Here is a 14,993-nt window from a genome sequence, read left to right on the forward strand (position 1 = left end):
TATAGTTAATATATATAATGTAATACCTATATTAACTATAATATACTTAGGGTTAATATAGATAATATAGCTGGCGGCGGGGTAGGTAGATTAAATTAGGGGTTAATCATTTTAATAGAGATGGCGGCGGTGTAAGGGGCTTACATTAGGGGTTAATAATTTTAATATAGATGGCGGCGGTGTTAGGGGCTCACTTTAGGGGGTTATAGATATAATATAGCTGGCGGCGGGGTACGGGAGCGGCGGTTTAGGGGTTAATAACTTTATTAGGTTGCGGCGTGGTACGGGAGCGGCGGTTTAGGGGTTAATAGCTTTTTTATTGTTAGGATAGTGAGGGGGGATAGCGGATAGAGGGTTAGACGTGTCGGGCTATGTTAGGGAGGCGTGTTAGACTTGTCGGGCTATGTTAGGGAGGCGTGTTAGACAGTGCGGGTGTTTTAGACTTTAGTCAGGTTTTATAGGCGCCGGCAGTTTCTAACGTGCCGCAAGTCACTGGCGACGCCAGAAATTTGTACTTGCGCAGATTTCTGGACATCGCTGGTTTGTCAGACTTACGGCACGTTAGCATCTGACGGCGACTTATATAGGATAGCTCGAGTTGCGAGCTGAAACTGCGGGCGACGCCGGTTCCCTCGCTTGCGCCGCAAACTGCGATCTATATCGGATCGCGCCCCTGATTGTCTCACTTACCGCGTTCTGCTTGGAAACCGCAAAGCTTGCAACTCCCAAAAAGCACAATACTTATGTGTTTAATCCATTTAAGAGGTTAAGCAAATATCAAGGGTTAATATTACAAAATAAGAGCATATATTTATTCCCTTTTGGGTGGTTAAGCACATATCAAGGGTTAATATCACAAAATTAGGGCATGTATTTAATTACATTGCTTTAATTAAGATAATCTTGTACTCTTAGTGGGTATTTAAAATAGTGATAGACTGGCATTGTACAATGTGGTGACAACAATTAAAACACTAGGTGGCATCAACAATCCTTTAAACTAATAAATACTACAAAACAGCTTCACAAATGGTTAGAGTTTTATTATCAGTTTAAAACTGTAATTTAACTACTACTGATCCCTTTATTCAATCTGGGAGATTAATTACTAAGGGAAATGTGCCTAGACTACAATACTTAGGACATAACAGTAAAAATTGAAATGTGCATTATCTAGTTTCTAATAACATTATAAGATGAAGCATTTTTGCATTATTCTTGTATTAGCAAAAACGCTTCTACAAAAAGCTATCAATGTTCTAGGGGCATATGTGCATATGCTAAATATGCCCAATGCAGCTGCATTCAAACATAGTGCTTGCTCATAACACTAGAGATGGTGTGTTTCTCAAAGACAATTACACCATTTGCACCATACATGCCATCAATGGTTCTCTGAGCAGATGCTGTGTTTGAATGCAGGTGCACTGAGCATTCATAGCATATGTACATATGCCCCTAAACCAGTAATAACTTTTGCTAGAAGCATTTTTGGTAATACAAATATACTGCAAAAAATGTGTTATACATAATTGAAATACACTCATACACATTTCAATTATGACTATTATGTTCTTTCAATGTAATTTTTAAATATTGATTTTAAAGTCCTTGTGTAAACTTTAATAATTGTCCATTAAATGTTTGCATTTATTTTGCTCTCAATTTAATCAGTGAATTCATATTTAAAAATAAAAAAGGGCATTGTGATTTTATGGTGTGGAGATGTGTTCCTGTCCACCAATAATCTGTTGGAATTGTCTTTATTAATCAATGAGCCACTAATACTCAGGAAGTTTATATGCACACCTACACTTTATGTTAGATTCAATCTTAATTTAATCAGCTTTTTTTCTGTTTAAATATAGTTGCTTCATAAACAATAATGTCCCTTTAAACAATTAACTTTAGGATTTATATGTAAAGTGAATGATTTCTCTGGGTCTGATTCTTAAAAATATAGGGCTAGATTACAAGTGGCGCACTAACTGCTGCATGTGAGTGATATCAGTGGAAACAGCGCACATATTACAAGTTGAAAGCAAACGCAATCACGAGATCACAATCATATTTTACGCTCTTCAGGTTAGTGCAACTGAAACACTTGTGTAAAGGGAAGTGCTTTAAAAAAAGTTGCACTAAAAACAACATAAATGTGTTTTAAAATACAGTTACATTCAAATAAACACCATCTGATATGACAAGGTGTTTGACCTCAAAGGGCTATAATGTATATATACATACATGTCTAAATATCTGTATGTATGTATATATTATATTACAGGGAGTGCAGAATTATTAGGCAAATGAGTATTTTGACCACATCATCCTCTTTATGCATGTTGTCTTACTCCAAGCTGTATAGGCTCGAAAGCCTACTACCAATTAAGCATATTAGGTGATGTGCATCTCTGTAATGAGAAGGGGTGTGGTCTAATGACATCAACACCCTATATCAGGTGTGCATAATTATTAGGCAACTTCCTTTCCTTTGGCAAAATGGGTCAAAAGAAGGACTTGACAGGCTCAGAAAAGTCAAAAATAGTGAGATATCTTGCAGAGGGATGCAGCACTCTTAAAATTGCAAAGCTTCTGAAGCGTGATCATCGAACAATCAAGCGTTTCATTCAAAATAGTCAACAGGGTCGCAAGAAGCTTGTGGAAAAACCAAGGCGCAAAATAACTGCCCATGAACTGAGAAAAGTCAAGCGTGCAGCTGCCAAGATGCCACTTGCCACCAGTTTGGCCATATTTCAGGGCTGCAACATCACTGGAGTGCCCAAAAGCACAAGGTGTGCAATACTCAGAGACATGGCCAAGGTAAGAAAGGCTGAAAGACCACCACCACTGAACAAGACACACAAGCTGAAACGTCAAGACTAGGCCAAGAAATATCTCAAGACTGATTTTTCTAAGGTTTTATGGACTGATGAAATGAGAGTGAGTCTTGATGGGCCAGATGGATGGGCCCGTGGCTGGATTGGTAAAGGGCAGAGAGCTCCAGTCCGACTCAGACGCCAGCAAGGTGGAGGTGGAGTACTGGTTTGGGCTGGTATCATCAAAGATGAGCTTGTGGGGCCTTTTCGGGTTGAGGATGGAGTCAATCTCAACTCCCAGTCCTACTGCCAGTTTCTGGAAGACACCTTCTTCAATCAGTGGTACAGGAAGAAGTCTGCATCCTTCAAGAAAAACATGATTTTCATGCAGGACAATGCTCCATCACACGCGTCCAAGTACTCCACAGCGTGGCTGGCAAGAAAGGGTATAAAAGAAGAAAATCTAATGACATGGCCTCCTTGTTCACCTGATCTGAACCCCATTGAGAACCTGTGGTCCATCATCAAATGTGAGATTTACAAGGAGGGAAAACAGTACACCTCTCTGAACAGTGTCTGGGAGGCTGTGGTTGCTGCTGCACGCAATGTTGATGGTGAACAGATCAAAACACTGACAGAATCCATGGATGGCAGGCTTTTGAGTGTCCTTGCAAAGAAAGGTGGCTATATTGGTCACTGATTTGTTTTTGTTTTGTTTTTGAATGTCAGAAATGTATATTTGTGAATGTTGAGATGTTATATTGGTTTCACTGGTAAAAATAAATAATTGAAATGGGTATATATTTGTTTTTTGTTAAGTTGCCTAATAATTATGCACACTAATAGTCACCTGCACACACAGATATCCCCCTAAAATAGCTAAAACTAAAAACAAACTAAAAACTACTTCCAAAAATATTCAGCTTTGATATTAATGAGTTTTTTGGGTTCATTGAGAACATGGTTGTTGTTCAATAATAAAATTAATCCTCAAAAATACAACTTTCCTAATAATTCTGCACTCCCTGTATATATATATATGATTTGCAAAGACATTTTACAAGCCTCACACCTAGCATCAGACTCCAGATTTGCAGAGACATTTTACCAGGTAATTCACCTGACTGGCCTCTCTCCAATCAAGATACTGAGTCCAAATATTTCATATTTCTGTTGGGCTATCATGGAATTATTTTTAAATCTCATTGTAATATTCCAATCTTTTTATACAACCTTTGTCTCCAATCTTTGTTTCCAAACTTTTTCTCCCCACTCTGCTGTGTCTCAAACTCCTCCTCCCATGTTTACCCTCCTCTCTCTTTCCACAGCCTCACACCTAGCATCAAACTCCAAATTTGCAAAGACATTTTACAAGCCTCACACTTGACATCAGACTCTAGATTTGCAGACACTAGCCCTCCAATCCCTTCCTACCACCACCCACCCTATTGTTTACCTTAATATATACACACACCTTCTAACAGTAATTATGGGCAGCTGTCACTAATAATCCAGGATAGAGAAACCACTTCAGACTCACAGCCTTTGTACTGCCATTTTGCCACATTCTTTTACACTTTTCCAAACCTCACTTGCGCAGTCACCTCACCCCCCCATGTCATCACTCGCTCTCAGTTCAGTCTGCTTATATCAGACATATTACCTTTCTCCCTTACCTTCTGTGTCCATTCCTTTAGATTGTAAGCTTTAGAGCCTTTCTACCTGCAGGCCACTTTGTGTTTAAAGTGAACTACTACTGATTGTGCTCAAGGGCAGGGCATTCCTCTCTTTTTGTATAACTGAATTATCACACCTACGACTGTTATTTACCCCTACTGTACTTGTTTGTGTATTACTGTATCCCTGTAATGTTTTTTATTCTTTGTATAGCGCTGCATAATCTGCTAGCGCTTTAGAAATAAATGATAACAATAATATATATATATAAATATATATAGATAGATAGATAGATAGATAGATTTACGTTTAGAAGATTTTTCCTTATGAACCAATCTTTCCTTCAATCCTAGTTATTTTCCGCTTGTATTTAGTACTAGTTTAGTATACTAGTCTTAATTTATACACATATTCCCCATTGATTATTATGTTCACTCATGCCATCAGTGCAACGATGGGTTTACCTTTTCTGCTTGATACTTATAGGCATACAAGGGGTTAAATGCTCTTTAATAATTATTGGCTGTAAACAGTCTATATAGATATTATAGCATACTGTTAGATAAATGGCCAATTTTTGATGTTCACGCAGTTAGGACGAATATGGATCCCTATGTTTTGAACTATTGATTTTTGCCCTTACTTTTGCCCTTATTTACATCATAAGGCCTTTACTAATATCATGCAGCCCCATCAATAATGACATTTAGAATACATGTTAGTGTTCTCCCATTTCTATAACACACATAATGGGTAAAGAATTGTATGTAATTGTACTGCCTGCACGCTTTCGCTATATTCTGTTACATTGTTTTTAATTTAACACAGGTCTGCCGCATGGTGTCCGGTTGCCACGGCAACCTATGATGGAGGCATGCACTACGCGGTTGCTCGACTTCCGGAACGTCGCCAACAGTACCGCAGATGGGAGCTGGGTTCTGATAGATGGGGTAAGTTTGTTCACTTCTCTGTAAATATTGTCTGAGGACGGGGGCAACCACGAAACGTCACATTTATTAAACCGGTGTTTGATTTCAAGACCCGGTGAGTGCTTTTTACTTTTTGGATACTTTTTGCCTTTTAAAGTACCCCGGGCATGATACAGAATATGTTTATACTAATGTTACTGTGAGTGCTATACCAGCTCGGATGAATATATATATATATATATATATATATATATTTACAATTAAAATCACATTGTTCTGTAAGTGGAGAACATTGTAAAGTGAAATATGAATATCTTCTGTCAGGTTAGCGCACAAGCAATAGGTGTTAGTTTTTTTCTTCTACGCTCTCTATTTTCTTCTATAGAGAGAAGTTAGCGAGGTGCGCAAAATTATTACTTCTAGCGAGATTTATGTTCGAGTGGGAGCGCTAAATAGAATGCCACTAGTAATCTGTCCCATAATTAGCACTTTAAAAATTAAAAAATCAACATTGCTCGAATAGTCTTCAACAGGTTTAATAAATTTATGTTAAAAGGCCATTAAACGCCTCTTGCTTTTGTGTAAAAAACATAATTTATGTAAGAATTTACCTGAGAAATTCATTTCTTTCATATTGGCAAGAGTCCATGAGCTAGTGACGTATGGGATATACAATCCTACCTGGAAGGGCAAAGTTTCCCAAACCTCAAAATGCCTATAAATACACCCCTCACCACACCCACAATTCAGTTTAACCAATAGCCAAGAAGTGGGGTGATAAAGAAAGGAGTAAAAAGCATCAACAAAGGAATTTGGAAATAATTGTGCTTTATACAAAAAAATCATAACCACCATAAAAAGGGTGGGCCTCATGGACTCTTGCCAATATGAAAGAAATGAATTTATCAGGTAAATTCTTACATAAATTATATATCCCAATTACGTATGGGATATCAATACCCAAGATGTGGAACTCCACTCAAGAGTCACTAGAGAGGGAGGGATAAAAATAAACAACAGCCATTTCTCGCTGAAAAAATAATCCACAACCTAAAATATAAGTTATTCTCATAATAAAAAGAAAAACTTAAAACATCAGCAGAAGAATGAAACTTAAACAGCTGCCTGAAGAATTTTTCTACCAAAAACTGCTTCTGACGAAGCAAATACATCAAAATGGTAGAATTTAGTAAATGTATGCAAAGAAGACCAAGTTGCTGCTTTGCAAATCTGATCAACTGAAGCTTCATTCTTAAAAGCCCACGAAGTGGAGACTGATCTAGTAGAATGAGCTGTAATTCTCTGAGGCGGGGCCTGACCCGAATCCTAATAAGCTTGAAGAATCAAAAGCTTTAACCAAGAATCCAAGGAAATAGCAGAGGCATTCTGACCTTTCCTAGGACCAGAAAATATAACAAATAGTAGCTTCAACATAATATTTCAAAGCTCTTACCACATCCAAAGAATGTAATTCCATAGAATTCTTAGGATTAGGACACAAGGAAGGGACAACAATTTCTCTACTAATGTTGTTAGAATTCACAACTTTAGGCAAAAATTTAAACGAAGTCTGCAAAAATAGGCTCAAATGGAGGAGCCTGCAACGCCTTCAAAACCAAATTAAGACTCCAAGGAGGAGAAATGAATTTAATGACGGGCTTAATACGAACTAAAGCCTGTACAAAACAGTGAATAACAGTAAGTTTAGCAATCTTTCTATGAAATACAACAGAAAGGGCAGAGATTTGTCCCTTCAAGGAACTTGCAGACAAACCCTTATCCAAACCATCCTGAAGAAACTGTAGAATTCTAGGAATTCTAAAAGAATGGCAAGAAAATTTATGAGAAGAACACCAGGAAATGTAGGTCTTCCAAACTCGATAATAAATCTTTCTAGAGACAGATTTACGAGCTTGTAACATAGTATCAATTACTGAGTCAGAGAAACCTCTATGACTTAGTACTAAGCGTTCAATTTCTATACCTTCAAATTTAATGATTTGAGATCCTGATGGAAAAACGGAGCTTGAGATAGAAGGTCCAGCCTTAACGGAAGTGGCCAAGGTTGGCAACTGGACATCTGAACAAGATCCACATACCAAAAGCTGTGTGGCCATGCTGGAGCCACCAGCAACACAAACTATTGTTCCATGATGATTTTGGATATCACTCTTGGAAGAAGAACTAGAGGCGGAAAAATGTAAGCAGGATGATAACACCAAGGAAGTCTCAGCACATCCACTGCTTCTGCCTGAACATCCCTGGACCTGGACAGGTATCTGGGAAGTTTCTTGTTTAGATGAGAGGCCATGAGATCTATCTCTGGAAGACCCCACATCTGAACAATCTGAGAAAATACATCTGGATGGAGAGACCACTCCCCTGGATGTAAAGTCTGACGGCTGAGATAATCCGCCTCCCAATTGTCTACACCTGGGATATGCACCGCAGAGATTAGACAGGAGCTGGATTCCACCCAAGCAAGTATCCGAGATACTTCTTTCAGTACTTGGGGACTGTGAGTCCCACCCTGATGATTGACATATGCCACAGTTGTGATATTGTCTGTCTGAAAGCAAATGAATGGTTCTATCTTCAACAGAGGCCAAAACTGAAGAGTTCTGAGAATTGCACAGAGTTCAAAAATATTGATTGGTAATCTCGCCTCTTGAGATTTCCAAACCCCTTGTGCTGTCAGAGATCCCCAAACAGCTCCCCAACCTGAAAGACTTGCATCTGTAGTGATCACAGTCCAGGTTGGCCGAACAAAGGAAGCCCCTTGAACTAAATGCTGGTGATTTAACCACCACGTCAGAGAGTGTTGAATATTGGGATTTAAGGATATTAACTGTGATATATTTGTATAATCCCTGCACCATTGATTCAGCATACAAAGCTGGAGAGGTCTCATGTGAAAACGAGCAAAAGGAATTGCGTCCGATGCTGCAGTCATGAGGCCTAAAACTTCCATACACATAGCCACTGAAGGGAATGACTGAGACTGAAGGTGCCGACAGGCTGCAACCAATTTCAAACGTCTCTTGTCTGTTAGAGACAGAGTCATGGACACTGAATCTATCTGGAAACCTAAGAAGGTGACCCTTGTCTGAGGAATCAAGAAACTTTTTGGTAAATTGATCCTCCAACCATGTCTTTGAAGAAACAACACTAGTTGATTTCGTGTGAGATTCTGCAGAACGTAAAAACTGAGCTAGTTCCAAGATATCGTCCAAATAAGAAAACACTGCAATACCCTGCTCTCTGATTACAGAGAGTAGGGCACCTGGAACCTTTGAAAATATTCTTGGAGCTGTTGCTAGGCCAAATGGAAGAGCAACAAATTGGTGATGATTGTCTAGAAAAGAGAATCTCAGGAACTGATAATGTTCTGGATGAATCAGAATATGAAGGTATGCATCCTGCAAGTCTATTGTAGACATATAATGTCCTTGCTGAACAAAAGGCAGAATAGTCCTTATAGTCACCATCTTGAAAGTTGGTACTCTTACATAGTGATTCAATATTTTCAGATCCAGAACTGGTCTGAATGAATTTTCCTTCTTTGGGACAATGTATAGATTTGAATAAAACCCCAGACCCTGTTCCTGAAAAGGAACCGGCATGATTACCCCTGAAGACTCCAGGTCTGAAACACACTTCAGGAAAGCCTGAGCTTTTACTGGATTTGCTGGGATACGTGAGAGAAAAAAATCTTCTCACAGGAGGTCTTACTCTGAATCCTATTCGATACCCTTGAGTGACAATGCTCTATTTCCATTGATTTTGGACAGAATTTATCCAAAAATCCTTGAAAAACCTTAATCTGCCCCTACCAGCTGAGCTGGAATGAGGGCCGCACCTTCATGCGGACTTAAGGGCTGACTTTGGTTTCTTAAATGGCTTGGATTTATTCCAATTTGAGGAAGGTTTCCAATTGGAAACAGATTCCTTGGGGGAAGGATTTGATTTTTGTTCCTTATTTTGACGAAAGGAACGAAAACGGTTAGAAGCCTTAGATTTACCCTTAGGATTTTTATCCTGAGGCAGAAAAAAACCCTTTCCTCCAGTAACAGCTGAAATAATAGAATCCAACTGAGAACCAAATAAATTATTACCTTGGAAAGAAAGAGATAATAATCTGGACTTAGATGTCATATCAGCATTCCAAGATTTAAGCCACAAAGCTCTTCTAGCTAAAATAGCTAAAGATATGGATCTAACATCAATTTTGATAATATCAAAAATGGCATCACAAATAAAATGATTAGCATGTTGCAGTAAACGAACAATGCTAGATATTTCAGAATCCAATTCTTGTTGCGCTAAATTCTCCAACCAAAAAGTGATGCAGCCGCAACATCAGCCAAAGAAATTGCAGGCCTGAGAAGATGACCTGACTATAAATAGGCTTTCCTTAAATAGGATTCAAGTTTCCTATCTAAAGGATCTTTAAAAGAAGTACTGTCTTCCATAGGAATAGTGGTACGTTTATCAAGAGTAGAAATAGCCCCATCAACTTTGGGGATCTTTTCCTAAAACTCTATAGAAATTGCTGGTAAAGGATACAATTTTTTATACCTTGAAGAAGGAATAAAAGGAGTATCTAGCTTATTCCATTCCTTAGAAATCATATCAGAAATAGCATCAGGAATAGGAAAAAAACCTCTGGAGTAACCACAGGAGGTTTAAAAACAGCATTTAAACGCTTACTAGTCTTAATGTCAAGAGGACCAGCTTCCTCAATATCCAAAGTAATTAACGCTTCTTTTAACAAAGAATGAATATACTCTATTTTAAACAAATAAGTAGAGTTGTCAGTGTCAATATCTGAGGAAGGATCTTCTGAATCAGATAGATCCTCATCAGAGGAGGATAAATCATTATTTTGCCGGTCATTTAAAATTTCATCAACTTTATGAGAAGTTTTAAAAGACCTTTTACGTTTATTAGAAGGCAGAAATGCAGACAAAGCCTTCTGAATAGAATCAGTAACAAATTCTTTAAAATTCATAGGTATATCATGTACATTAGAAGTTGAAGGAACTGCAACTGGCAATGTACTATTACTGATGGATACATTCTCTGCATGTAAAAGTTTATCATGCATGACAACTATTACAAATGACATTCGGAGATATAATTTTCACAATCTTACAACAAATGCACTTAGCTTTGGTAGAACCGATGTCAGGCAACAACGTTCCAACAGATACTTCTGAGGCAGGATCAGATTGAGACATCTTGCAAAAATGTAAAAGAAAAAACAACATATAAAGCAAAATTATCAATTTCCTTATATGACAGTTTCAGGAATGGGAAAAAAATGCAAACAGCATAGCCCTCTGACATAGGGAAAGGCAAGAGGCAAACAGCAATGGGGTATAAAACTAGTGAAAAATTTGGCGCCAAGAATGACGCACAACGTGAGAGAAAACATTTTTGGCGCCAAAAACATATGGAAATGACACACTTGCGTCACTAACGACACAACCGTGTGTAAGACTTCCGCGTCAACTACGACGCCGGAAGTGACGAACTTGCGTCAACGGACGTACTTTTAGTGCCAAAAAAATTCTCGCGCCAAGAATGGCGCAATGAAGTCTAGCATTTGGCGCACCCCCGGGACCAATGCTGCCCGCAATTTGAAAGAGTAAAAAGTAGTCAATTTGAAAAAAGACTAAACACTAGGTATAAAAAATATTTCTTAATATGTTTTATTTCCCAAATATGAAACTGACAGTCTGCACAAGGAAATACATGAACCTGACTCATGGCAAATATAAGTACAATACATATATTTAGAACTTTATATAAATGCATAAAGTTCCAGACCATAGCTGGGGTGTCTTAAGTAATAAAAAACATACTTACCAAAAGACACCCATCCACATATAGCAGATAGCCAAACCAGTACTGAAACAGTTATCAGTAGAGGTAATGGTATATGAGAGTATATCGTCGATCTGAAAAGGGAGGTAGGAGATGAATCTCTACGACCGATAACAGAGAACCTATGAAATAGACACCCGTTAGGGAAATCATTGCATTCAATAGGTGATACTCCCTTCACGTCCCTCTGACATTCGCTGTACTCTGAGAGGAATCGGGCTTCAAAATGCTGAGAAGCGCATATCAACGTAGAAATCTTACCACAAACTTGCTTCACCACCTCCATAGGAGGCAAAGTTTGTAAAACTGAATTGTGAGTGTGGTGAGGGGTGTATTTGTAGGCATTTTGAGGTTTGGGAAACTTTGCCCCTCCTGGTAGGATTTTATATCCCATACGTCACTAGCTCATGGACTCTTGTCAATTACATGCCAGAAAACTATGCTTGTCCAACATTTCCTAGAGAGGCCAAAAATTACATTTTGTAGCCTACTAATGCTGAAAATCTAATTGCAAGCAATTTGCTTGATTCCTAAAAACAGACTTTACGTTTTTTGGTCTCTCTCGGGATTGTGAGACAAAACACAATTTTACACCCAAGTGTTTAATGTCTGTTTATAGGGACAATCAATTCTAAAAAAAAAATTGCACATGAAAGAGCACTTTTTAAACATTTATTTAAATGTATAAACATATAATACATATAATATAAAATCATATGCTACTATTGCTTGTGTATATAATTTCTTGCTTTAAATAAAAAAAAAAAATCTATATAAATGTATTGTGTCCATCTGGGCATGCATGATATTAAAAGTTGTATTAGCTATTAATATTTAGAAAAAAAAAATAACAAAAGGAAATGCTAAATAAGTTGACCCCCCTTGCATATTTGTTTTTACCACAGCCATGTGTAAAGTGCAAAAAGCACATTGTTTTCGTTGTATATCTGGAATCTATTTGCTATTCCATATGGGTAGAAGTAAAGGTTTTATATTAGGAATCAGATTTTCTATACCAGATGTTCAGGTGTAGTGGTCAGAGTCTTTAATGGAGCAAAACTATGGCAATTGAAGCAGATAGCAATGTTTAAGGGTTAGCACACAACTGGGTTGGGTAATTTTCTGGCAAAATAGATAAATCTTATGTTAACTGTAAACTTTGCATTTTATTTCTGACTCATCTCAGCAACATATAAATTGAACTCACAATGCTTATTTTATTTAAAAAAAAAACAAATACATGAAATGCAAAACAGAATGGCTGGTATTAATATATATTTTTTTATTTATTGATTGGCAACAGTCAACCTCAATGTTGTTTGTCAGGTTTTGGATCAGCTGTTTAAAAAAATCTAGGCTTTTTGCCAAGGGGCCATCTTTAGTTCATCTATTCTATTTATTTTCTGCATTAATTCAATAGGAAAGGAAATGTTTCCAAATTAACTCCAATATATATGGCAGTTAGACTCCCTTACAAGATAAAAATATAGGAAAGAAAAAAAACAAAAACAAATATATAACGCATTTTTAGTAAATACCTATTTTAACATATTATACACAGTCATATAATTTTGGATCCAAAGAAGTTGATTGCAATATATACGTGCAAAAATGTACACACTAGTCAGTTCCAGATTAATAATAAATTGCAGTGGATGAGTAGAAAATTAAGCTTTACCCACTTAAAGGGATATGAAACCCACAACTTTTCTTTCATGATTCAGATAGAGCATGCAATGTTAAGCAACTTTCTAATTTTTCAGAAAATAGTGTTATTTTATATGTGCTTCAGAAACATATTATCAGTGCTAGGGACTCCAGTTCATATTTGCTCTCCTCTGCAAGATTCTGCATTCTAGTACGCGTCACTACTTTCTGGAGAGTTAAGTTTCCTGCTTGCAAGGTTTTTCAGGTTCAATCCCTTTTTTTTAAAGAATTCTGTGAGGTCTTCCCATGAGAGGGTTGGTGTCATATCCATCTTGACAAATTTTAAATCATTAGGCACTAAGAGGCTTACCCTGTATATTTCTGTATGATAAGAAGATACACATACATTAGAATATAGTGATCAATAAAATAAGTGGTTTAAAAATCTTATTCAAAGTATAGAATACAAATTATAATTATAGTACATAATGAAAATCATATTAATAGCATGCATGAACATTTAGATAAAAAATACACAGCAAAATGCAATCTAAATTATGCAGTAAATTATTTATTGAAACTATCCAGGGAAACATCATACTTAATGTACACAATAACAATCATATTTAATGTACAATGTAATATCAACATTTAAATTGTCACTATCTGTATTTGTCAATTGTAAAGAGAGTTATGAAGGCTTGGTGAGTAGGAGGTGCAGTGTCATTTTATAGGTGTGTTTTATGCTTTCTCACAAGACTTACACCTATAGGTATCACTCACTGCAAGGGTGAGTGTGAATTTAGAGAATGAGGCACTAAGAGAGGTTATTGGCTTTAGCTTGCTTCTGAACTCCAGCTGGAAGAATAAAAACGAATTCCTTTAAGGAACATAGAAGTCGATTTATTTTAAATGCATAGTATCTATTAATATTTTTAAGCACTGCATGATAAAAACTGCATACAAAAGAAAATGATTTGCTCCCAAAATGGATTTTTGCTTTCCATTCAAATTGGTCTTCAAGTTTCTTGAGTGATCACAGTGGAAAATGGATTAGTACATTTTAAGCCTGAGCATTTTCATCAGAAACGTTCCTGAAAAGACCCTTTTATGTGTTAAGTACCTGTTTTCGAGATAGAAATTGGGAAGTCCCCGAAACTGACAGATACAATAGCCCATTCACACCTCTTAAGGTTACAGTAAAGGGCTACATTACTGAACTCAAGTTCATAAAGGCGCAATCCCATTTAAGAGTTCAATAATGTAGGTGCAAGCACTACAAAACATACTTTCTTGAACATGTTTGGACTTAACGTGTATAAAAGTGCAGGGGTGAGGGTAGAAACCACTACAATAGGTTCCTTTTAAACTCATAATTTACCTTGGTCCTATTTGAAAACCTTGTTATGAAGACCCCCGTACTGTTAGGGACAATCACGACAGTGCAAGTGTGACTTAGAATCAAGTATTAACAGAAAGAGATTGCTCCACAACATTTATAGATGTTGGAGTTCAGATTTTCCTGCAGAATTCTTTAAAGGGACATTAGACACTAGATTTTTCTTTGCATAAATATTTTGTAGGTGATCCATTTATATAGCCCATACAGTTTTTTTTTTTTTTTTAAATGGATAGTTTTGCTTATTTTTAAATAACATTGCTCTGATTTTCAGACTCCTAACCAGGCCCCAAAGTTTTAGGAGAATACCGACATATAGCTACTTCAGCTTTTTTCTGTTTGTGTAAAGGGTCTTTTCATAACCAAAGGAAGGGGGAGGGGGAAGTGTCTGCTATTTGGGGTGTTTGTGGGTGTTCCAGTAACCTTTTAAATAGACCTAAACTGTAAGCTTCTAAGTAAGTTTTTAAACAGTTTTATACTGGATTTGTATATCAGTATCTATGCATATTATTCTTTATAGTAGTGTCTATTACATGCAGTTATATGAAAATTGGTGTATACTGTCCCTTTTAACTGCACAATATATCACATACGTAAAACATTACATACATATATTAACCTATATATATGCAAATG

The sequence above is a fragment of the Bombina bombina genome, chromosome 5, assembly GCF_027579735.1.
Source record: "Bombina bombina isolate aBomBom1 chromosome 5, aBomBom1.pri, whole genome shotgun sequence".
Lineage (NCBI taxonomy): Eukaryota > Metazoa > Chordata > Amphibia > Anura > Bombinatoridae > Bombina > Bombina bombina.